The following is a 10,651-nucleotide window of genomic DNA, read 5'->3' as shown; positions in this document are numbered from 1 at the left end:
ACACAAAAAGTGAATGAAAGTATAGATATTTTCATAACAGACCTTGAAAATTCGAGCATGAAATATGAATTCAAAGATCTTCGAGAATCTTTAGTCAGAGATATATTCATTGCCAACATGAATTCTCATCTTACGAATATACGCCAACGTCTACTGCAGGAAGTCGATATCTCTATTCAAAAAGCTGTTGAACTAGCCAAATCTGGCTCAACAAAATTCAGAAAAAATCCAGAAGGAGTCCATAGGAGGAACAGAACAAGTCCTTTTTATTAATGAAAGGAATTCCACTTCATATGAGAAATCTAGGCAATCAAGATCAGGGAGCATCAGTCAATCATCCAGTGGCTCCAGGCGTGAGTTCCAAAATCGAAGATCATCTCCCAGTAGCAACAGTGTTTGTGGAAGATGTGGTCAAAAATACAGATACAAATGTCCAGCTTCAAATGTTAAATGCAGGTTATATGAAAAACAGGGTCATTTTGCAAAATTTTGTTTCAAAAATACAAAATCAGTCAATAAATTAGAAATAAAAGACTATTCAAGTGATGATTAAATTTTTCCTTTTGTCGGTATGGTTAAAAATAACAATATTGTCAGTCAGAAAGAAGATTCTTGGTCTCTGAATGTTTTCATTGATAATTTTGAAGTCGAATGCATTCTTCATTCTGGTGCTGATGTTAATATCATGTCAATTGAAACTTTCAGGAAATTGAATTTACCGGATTCATTAATTAGTAAATATCAAATTTCCATTAATAGTTTTGAAGGAAACAAGATACCGGTAATTGGAAAATCTGATCTTAAATGTTTTTTCAATCATACATAAGAAATTTTTACATTTATAATTGTCAGCATATCTTGTCCAACTGTCTTGGGGTTTACCCACATGTCAAAAAATTGGTATTTTGAATAGAGTTTTCAATCTCACAAATAATGATTATATAATAAAATTCTTAATGAATTTCAGGATGTATTTCAAGGCCTAGGATGTTTACCTTCAGTCTGCCATATCAAGTTACGTCCGGATGCTATTCCGCATGTCGATCCGCCTCGAAAAGTGCCGTTTGCTTTACATGACAAATTGCGAAAAGAGTTAGAAAGAATGGAGAGCATGGATGTCATATCTAGAGTGTCAAAACCTACGTCTTGGGTCAATTCTATCGTCATTACTGTCAAAAAGTCAGGTCAGTTGAGAATATGTCTTGATCCAAGGAATCTCAACAAAAATATTATGAAAGAACATTTTCCTTTGAAAAACTTTGATGAAGTCAGATCAAAATTAATCAATGCTACGTATTTTTCACATTTGGATGCTTTGGAACTTTGGAGATTCATAATATACGTCTTAAAAATGTCCTACAAAGAGCTAGAGAAGTGAATCTTAAGTTCAATAAAGAAAAAAGTAAAGTAGCAGTCACTCAACTGTTTTTTGGGTCATATATTCAGTAAAGAGGGTGTTAATGCAACACTCCTATTGAATTGAATCTTAATTCAATATATATATTTTTCTTCTATTTCGAAACGATCGTTGAATCAACGCGTCAGTTTCTATAATTAATTCTCCTTTTTTTCGTTCATTCATTCATTTGTGTATATTTCAATTCATCATCGGCAAATACGCTGAAAAATCTCGGACTGCATATGGAGACATATTATTATTATTATTATATTACAGTTAAGAGTTTAGGCATAGCCTATAAACTCATACAATCAAAAACAACAATCATGAATGAAGTTATCAGGAAATAAAGAAAAAACAACAAATGTAGAGAATAGAACATAGTCACGAGCGACACTATTCCACGCAACGACGCCAGCCGTCGTAACCGCACTTAAAAGCGTTCACCGATACCGAGTTCACAATAGCTGAAGGCAAGCTATTCCACACTCCAAACACGCGATTTGTCAGAAAGTTCTGTCTCTGTGATGTTTTGAAATTCTCCTTCGCCAGCTTGAAGGCATGACCCCGGAGTCGGCAGTCGGAGTTCAGGCGGAAAAGGCATCCAAGATCGACCCCAAACAAATTGTGGAGGGCTCGATAGGTGATGATGAGATCACCGCGATTCTGTCTTCAAATGTGGACATACCCATGAGGGAAAGCCTTTCCACATAGTTAGGTCGCGTAATACCACACGGAAGCCTGGGTGCACGACGTTGGATGTTCTCAAGCATTTCAGAATCTCTGCTCAACACTGGACACCACACAGGGCCAGCGAATTCCAAGATGGGGCGGATGTAAGTCTTGTACAGGGCTGCGCATGTAGATGGATGACATCTTCCGAAAGCTTTCTGAACTAGAAAAAGAGATCGCTTGGCCCGATATGGAGAATATGTTCGGACCAGCTCAGATTTTCAGTAACAACCACACCAAGGTCACAGTGGCTACTACAAGAAGCGATCGGCATATTATTCAGAAGGTATTGACGTCGGGGATTATGGTTGCCTAAGTGCAAAACAACACACTTCTCCTGATTTAGGGGCAATTGCCAATCCCGGCACCACAGGCTCAATTTATCCAGGTCCTCTTGAAGTATGTGAGCTGCGTCATTAGGATTGTTGAATAATTTAGTATCGTCGGCAAATTGAGAGCAGCAGGACTTAATAATCTTCGGCAAATCAGAGATGTAAAGGATGAAAAGGAGTGGTCCCAACACGGACCCCTGTGGGACTCCACTCGAAACAGGCCTCGAACATGAAAGGGTCTTGTCGACACGAACTTTGAACGATCTATCAGTTTAGAATGACTCAATCCAGCGAAGTAAACGGCCACGAATTCCCAAATGTTCCAGTTTGCAAAGGAGGAGTTTGTGTGGCACACGATCGAATGCGCGTGAAAAATCCAGGTAGACCACATCAACCGGGTGACCCTTGTCAGGCGAGTATGACCAGGAATTAATGACCTCAAGAAGGTTGGTAATCACTGAACGCCCAGGCAGGAAACCATGCTGACAGTCCGGTATAAGGGAGGTGTCAAGAGCAAAATGGAGGACATTGTCAAGAATAATTCTCTCACAGACCTTAGCTACAATTGGAACCAGACTGATGGGACGATAGTTAGAAGCATCACGTTTGTCCCCCTTCTTAAAGATTGGCGTCACCAGTGCACTTCGCCAGGTAGAAGGCAAACGTGAAGTCTCGAATGAACGTGTATAAATGAGAGAAAGTGGATATGATAGCGGCTTTGCACATTCCTTCAGTAGTCTTGCCGAGAAACCATTAGCACCTGGGGAGGAGTTGACTTTAAGAGCTGAGAGATGAGCTTCAACGATAGAAGGGGTAAAACTTATGTCTGAAATCTCAAAGGAACAGCGTGGATCGAGCATCTTCGGGAAGTTCAAGCTTCCTGCGGTAAAAGAAGCAGCAAACGAGTCAGCTAGAACATTTGCAGATTCTTCAGGACTTGAGCACGGCTGATTGTTGCTGTTGTGAACCAACGGTACGTCAACTTTGGAGTTGAGGGCGAGATTAATATAACTTTTCGATTGATGAAGGACGGAGACAGTGCAAATTACAACCAAATTTTCTTCAATTTCCGTTGATTCAACGATCGTTTCGAAACAAAAGAAAAATATATATATTGAATTTAGATTCAATTCAATAAGAGTGTTGCATTAACATAACCGCCCACCTTAAGTATACATATTTTAAAGGGAAAAAAAAACAAAAAAAATTAAAATTCAGCAATGATTATTGCTGGGGTAATGGACACAACTTTACTATAGTTTCTTTTCTCATTTTTCTTTCATATTCTCTGAGCTTTCGTAACATTGCTCCAATTCGAGCCAAATTTTCTTCAATTTCCGTTGCTTCGGCGATTGTTTCGAAATTATTTCATTTCTTTATCTCACTTTCGATACTTTTTCCATTACTTTTTCTTCGTTTCGCATATTGAGTGTTGCATTTCAATTTGATCTCTCCTATTTACGCCTTATTCAATTCATTCACCATGAGTGTTAATAAATTAAAACAAAATTACGCTATTCGACAGTTACAAATTGATGATATTGAGGAAATTCTTTCTTTGGCGACAGCAGCTGTCGATTATGCAAGTCGTCATGTCAGATTTCGACTTCGATATGAAGAGTTGGAGGATATTCATGAAAAGTTTCATACTGTTCACAATTCGATAATATCATTCCTGTCAGTTTCGGAAAACCCTGATTTAGAGTCAGAAAAACATATAAAGTCGACATTAAATGATAACTATTTCACTATAAAAACAACTTATAGTAATTTATTTCCTTCAACAAATATAAACGTCTTTTGGCAAATTCATATTGGCAGGAGATCACAAACATTTCAAAGTTGACACATGAGTCGGTTGAAGGTTTAAGGAACCTACTTGATACATTTTCGGAAAATTTGTCATCCTTGAAAAACTTAGATTTGCCTGTTTATCAGTGGGACTTTATACTTTTCCATATGATGATTCAAAAATTAGATAATGCTACGATTAAACGTTTCGAATTGCAAGAATGCTCTTCAGATATTCCATCATTCACAAATTTACATAATTTTCTTCTAAATCAGTGCACCGCTCTAGAATCTGCAGCTCTTTCTACCTCAACTAAACCCAAATACAGTCCACTTTCTCAAACTCAAACTAAACAAAGAAATCTTTCTTCAAATAAATCAACTTCTATTTTCCTTGCTCAATCTTATAATACGCCTTAAAAAATAAAATGTAATTATTGCAATTCATCGCATAGTATTTATAAGTGCTATTCATTTCTGTCCAAAACGCCAAATGAAAGATTGAAGATCGCCCAAAGTAACAATTGGTGTGTAAATTGTTTGCATTCGGCACATGACATTTCGAAATGCGCTTCTAAATCCTATTGTCGTTCTTGCTCTAGGAGACACCATTCTTTGCTACATATCGATTCCGATGAAAAGGAAAAACAAACTTTACCATCTTCAGAAAATAATTCATGTAGTTTTGCTCAGAGTTTCACTACCACGGCATCTTCGATTACTTCCAATGTTCTTCTCGCTACAGCTCAAGCAGAAATTCTCGATGCCCGGGGAAATTATAAAACTGTGAGAGTTCTTTTAGACAGTGGTTCCCAAACTAATATCATCACTAGAAAGTGCGTTGCTTCACTTGGACTTCCATTATCCAAATCATTTTTATGCATTAAAGGAATAGGGGAAAGATCATCTCCATCATCTTCTACTGTCACTTGCACAATCCGTCCCCGAGAAATTGCGCATCCAATCTTTACTTTCGATGCTGTTGTGATCCCAAAAATTTGTTCAGATTTGCCAAATTTCACAACCAAATTTTCATCTTATGAATCACTGAAGTTGGCAGATCCGAATTTCAATAAACCTGGTAGTGTTGACATACTACTGGGAGCAGAAATATTTCTTTCTTTACTTCTTGATGGTCGTCAGGATGGTGGGGTAGCAGAACCTTCAGCTCGAAACTGTTTTCAGTTGGGTCTTGATGGGCAGAACTCATTCTTCTTGTAATGTAGTGAATTCATTGCATGTAACCCTAGATTCATCTCTGAACGCAACTTTAAAGGCATTTTGGGAACTCGGAGACCTTCCAATTTCGGCATCGGAATCACATTCTTCCGATGAGATTCTCTGTGAAGAGATTTTCAAGAAAGATATCTCTCGAGATAGTATAACGGGTCGTTTTAGTGTCTCACTTCCCTTCAAGCAGTCTATTCCCGATTCATTTGGCGACACTCATTCATTGGCATTGCGTCGTTTCTTGTTGCTGGAGAAACGACTCGATACAGATTCCTCTCTCCGGCAACAATATAATGACTTCATGGAAGATTATTTAGAATCTAACCATATGACGTTGGTAGAGTCAAAGCCTTCTGATGAATCTTCTTATTTCATTCCACACCATTGCGTTCTCAAACCCGATAGCACTTCCACTAAACTCAGGGTTGTGTTTGATGCTTCAGCGAAGGTTGCTGGTCACTCGTCCTTGAATGATTGTCTTCTTACAGGTCAAAAACTGCAGAAGGATATTGCCACCATTCTTCTCCGATTTCGTAGGCATAAGTTTGTGTTCACGGCCGATATACGACAAATGTATCGCCAAATTCTGATTCACTCAGGTCATCGTAAATATCAGCGCATTCTCTGGAGATTTTCGCCCTCAGAGTCAATAAGGTGTTATGAGTTAAACACTGTTACTTATGGGTTGTCTTCAGCTCCTTTTCTGGCGCTTCGAACCTTGCGTAAGTTGGCTGCCGACGAGAAGGATAGCTATCCTTTAGCTTCTAGGATCCTAAATGAGGATATATACATCGATGATATTGTCTCGGGTTCCGATGATCTTCGAAAGGCTATAAATCTCCGAAATGACCTCATTTCTCTTTTGATTCAAGGGGGCTTTGAACTGCGAAAATGGGCGAGTAATGAGCCAAAGCTTCTCGAAGGAATTCCAATGGAACACCAGCTGATGCAGTCCTTCTCATTCACTGATGGGGAATTTATGAAGATTCTAGGACTTTGCTGGAATCCCAATAGTGATACCTTTTCCTTTGCAGCATCGAAGATAGATTCGATTTGCACGAAACGTAGTATATTATCGCGACTTGCCCGAATTTACGATCCTTTGGGTATTTAACCCCTTTTACTTTTTTCATGAAGCATCTCATACAGGTTCTTTGGATTCAAGGTTTGCAGTGGGACCAGACGCCTACTCCTGCCGTCGTGCACTGTTGGAATCAATGTAAAGATGAACTTTCTCATCTACAAGATCTACGTATTCCACGTTGCATTTTCCGACAATCACATGTGAGATTAGAATTACATGGATTCGGCGATAGCAGTGAGAGAGGTTATGCAGCTGTGGTATATTTTCTTTTCATTTATTCATCAGGACAAATTGGAACTTTTCTCATCTGTGCGAAATCCAAAGTTGCTCCCATTAAGCGCATATCTCTTCCTCGTCTCGAGTTATGTGCTGCTCTATTGTTGGCCAAACTGATTTCATTTGCAGTCTCCACCTATCCATCTGTTAGGTTTTCTGAACTATGCGCCTGGTCTGATTCAACCGTTGCTCTGTCTTGGATCAAATCGTCGCCTCATAAGTGGAAATCTTTTGTGAGCAATCGAACAACTAAAATTCAAAATCTGGTTCCTCCTGAAAAATGGTTTCATGTTAAATCAGAGGATAAACCTGCTGATTTCGGCTCTCGCCGTTTAACTCCGTTCAGATTGGTAAATTGCACTAAGTGGTGGTCGGGACCGACTTGGTTAAGATCGAATCAAGTTCTTAGCACGCCATTTACCCAAACTGAAGATTCTTTTCGACATAGCATGGAATATTGCAGTGAAAAATTTCAAAATATTCTCAAGAAAGATTTCATTGAAATATTTATGAAAGGTTTCGAGAATATTTACGGCAAGAAAGTTTTCGCAAGATTGGCAGAATATTTCCATAATATATAATAAATGTTTCATGAAATATGACTTCATAAGATTCATTAATATTTCATGAAATCTTCTACGAAATTTTTATGACAGATTTTGCAATATTTCAGGAAAATAAATATCCATAGGAATCAGAATATTTGTGGGAAATATTTCTTAAAATTTTCAAAAAATATTTGCAGGAATATAAACTAAATATTTCTAATTCGTCTATATAATACATTGGAAAAAACCTTAAAGTAATATTTCAGTGAAAGATTTTCGATGAAAAGCTGAAAGTGTGGAAATTATATCAATTTTCATTCCCGAAATCTTACTGAATGCTCTTTGAAAGATTGGCTGGCGAATAATTTGTATGAAGAACGCTAATATGTATGAAAATTATTTGTCTTCCAAAGTACCTATAATGCAACTGAACATTTCATTAACGTTTCAAGTAATGCTACAATAAATATTTCAGAAATCGCTCCAGAATATTTCTTTGCAATATTTCTGAAATATGAAGTGGAAGCCCAAATAAATTTTTAATATTTCATGAAATATTTCCGGAAATATTTTTGAAAGATATTGATATTTTAACTTCACCGAAACGTTTTCATATAAGAATTCATGTTAATTAATACTATAACGTTGATAAAAATGATCACTGAATCGTATCAAATTTTTTGCCATGTTGAAGTGTCGGTGGAGGGTATGGGAAATTTGAAATGGCGAGCGCCGAAGGCGCGTTGCCGGGTAGAGCGGTAAATGGAACGCAAGAATAAGAATCGAGCTTTCAGAAAATGCCTAGATCGTATTTTTACCCCGTCTAGAAGTGTCCGAAAATTGAGTGAGAAAATCGCGAAATTCACGATTTTCGCGAAAAGGTACCAAATTGATTTGATTAGCTTGAGAGATCCGCGGTAGCTCGAGAGCCGGGATGGGTGTCGAACTAAGCTCGAAGGACCCGAAATTAAAATAGGCCTGTTCTTTTTCCCGGAGTCCGAACGATATTACCTAAAAAAGCGTAAGAAATTTGAAAATTTTTGACGTCTATGAAAATTTGATAAATTAATTTCCAAGAGCATAGAGGTAATTTCGATCACGTCTGACGTTTCGAAAGGGGTTTTTGCAGTTTTCGGAAACTCGAGTCGATTATTATATGAATAATGCCAAAATAGGGAAGACAAATGCTAGAGAATCATTCTCCATATCCTGTAGCATCTCCAGGTACCCATACTTCGGCACAATATGTACAGGTAAGTTCGCAATTTTCGATATTACGAAACCACCTCGGTTATGAACCGTTCATAACCTTCGTTTTGGCCCTGAATATTTTCAGTCATTCCGTGATTTTTAGCGTTGAAATTGCCGAAATAAATTTATATTAGGAAAGTCGATGTCACTATTCAGCCAAAAATAACTTTAAATTTTAAAATTTCCATAATTTTTCAATTCCTATAACGTGTTTTCCTGTCATTCGAGTAAAAGTGTTGAGGGATCCTTAGGCAAATTTCATTTTACTGTTGACAGACCGTGAAAAAATTGATGCAAATTTTTAATGTTTATTTAATTATTATTGAAATTGAAGGATATATCATAGGATATATTTACTACATTTCTCTCTGTACGAAGCTCACATCACAATTGAATTTTTTCCCATAATCGGAAAGTTAGGTTATTATTGAAGAGATATGAAAGAAAGTTCTTGGACGTGAATCTGTATCAAAATCGGATGTAATAACTGATAGTTTATTTTGTCACCAATAATACTTATTTTTCAGGCACATATAAATTTATCATATCAAGAAATGTATAAAATTCATAAATGTCAAATATCATCTCTCGGGAAGTCTCATTTTAAATAAAAAAAGCTTCTTCAGGGGTAAGCTTCTAAGCAATTGGTTCAGAAGAGTTTGTATTTGAAGTATATGATCCATTTGTCAAGTTTACATAATGGATTTCAGATTAAATTACATGCAAACTCATAGAATGAGAAACTTCCTTATTCTTGGTGTATGAACATAAGAATTTCTAGATAACAAACGGTTCTTGGGGGTGAGTCTGCACAGAAAATCGACCAGGAGATTCTATATTTCATAATTGGAATTTATTTTCAGGCACATATAAATTTATCAGATCAAGAAATGTATAATATCATTTCTCGGACAGTGTTATTTGGTAAAAAAGAGGTAGTTCAGAGTAAGTTTATAAAGCAATTCATTCAGGATAGTTTCTATGTGAAGTAAATGATCTGTTTCGCTTTTTTTCAACTGAATACAACAGATTTCTGACAACTTTCATGCAATCGGGTAGTGTACCGAGATGATTTTCTAAGTCTAGATCTATGGAAAAATGTTTTGAGATAAGTTATTCATTTGGAATGATATAATGATTATTGAAACACAATCTATGAGTGAGTTTTTGCGTTGAAATCCTATATTTATAGACATTTGTCAAGTTTTCTCATTTAAGGTAAGATTGTTACTCTTATCGTAGAGAGAGGGACTCTGTAGGTTTTTGTTCAAAATAAACTGAATGAAATGTTATAATACTTGAAATCTTCATAATAAAGCTTCTTTTCAATTCCATATGACAGATTTTGGTCAGTTTTTAAGCTTTTTGATTAGTGTACAAGGATTATTATATTTACTCATTTCAGATAATAGGAGAAATGTTTTCAAATAACTCATTGAAGTGGAATAATAAAATGCTTATTGGGATGATGAAAAGATTATTGAAACACAATCTATGAGTAAGTTTTAACGTTAAAATTCTATATATGTATAGACTTTCGCCAAGTTTTTGTCATTTGAGTTTAGTTTTTTTTTTCTTATCGTAGATGAAAGGATTTTGTAGATTTTGTTCAAAATAATCTGAATTAAATATTATGATGCTTGAAATTTTTATAATTAGGCTTCTTTCCCATTCCATATAACATATTTCGGCCAATTTTTAAGCTTTTTGATTATTGTACGAGGATTATTGTATTTAATTATTCCAGATGGAAGGAAAAATGTTTTCGAATAACTTATTTGAGTGGAATGATATAATGATTATTGGAATACAATAGCAGGGTGTTTTTTTGCGTTAAAATTCTACTTTTATAGACTTTTGACCAGTTATTCTCATTTCAACTTAGTTTTTTGTTTCATCGTAAAGAAAGAACTTTGTAAGTTTAAATTCAAGATGAACTGAATGCATGGAATCTCCGTTATAAGGCTTCTGTCCAACTGAATATAACTGATTTTTGCCAATTTTTAAT

General features: G+C 36.1%; 1 long non-coding RNA gene across 1 annotated transcript; it reads left to right on the top strand.

Annotated features, from left to right (window-relative positions):
• Positions 1 to 9,037: 9,037 nt before the first annotated feature.
• LOC123321648 lies at positions 9,038 to 9,642 on the top strand. The gene is made up of 3 exons (XR_006538900.1): positions 9,038 to 9,271; positions 9,354 to 9,444; positions 9,507 to 9,642. It is a non-coding gene; the product is annotated as an uncharacterized LOC123321648 (long non-coding RNA).
• The last annotated feature ends 1,009 nt before the right edge of the window (positions 9,643 to 10,651 follow it).

The sequence above is a fragment of the Coccinella septempunctata genome, chromosome X (genome assembly GCF_907165205.1).
Source record: "Coccinella septempunctata chromosome X, icCocSept1.1, whole genome shotgun sequence".
NCBI lineage: Eukaryota > Metazoa > Arthropoda > Insecta > Coleoptera > Coccinellidae > Coccinella > Coccinella septempunctata.
The sequence above is the reverse complement of the archived record's forward strand: the minus strand, read 5'-3'. Positions and strand labels throughout refer to the sequence as shown.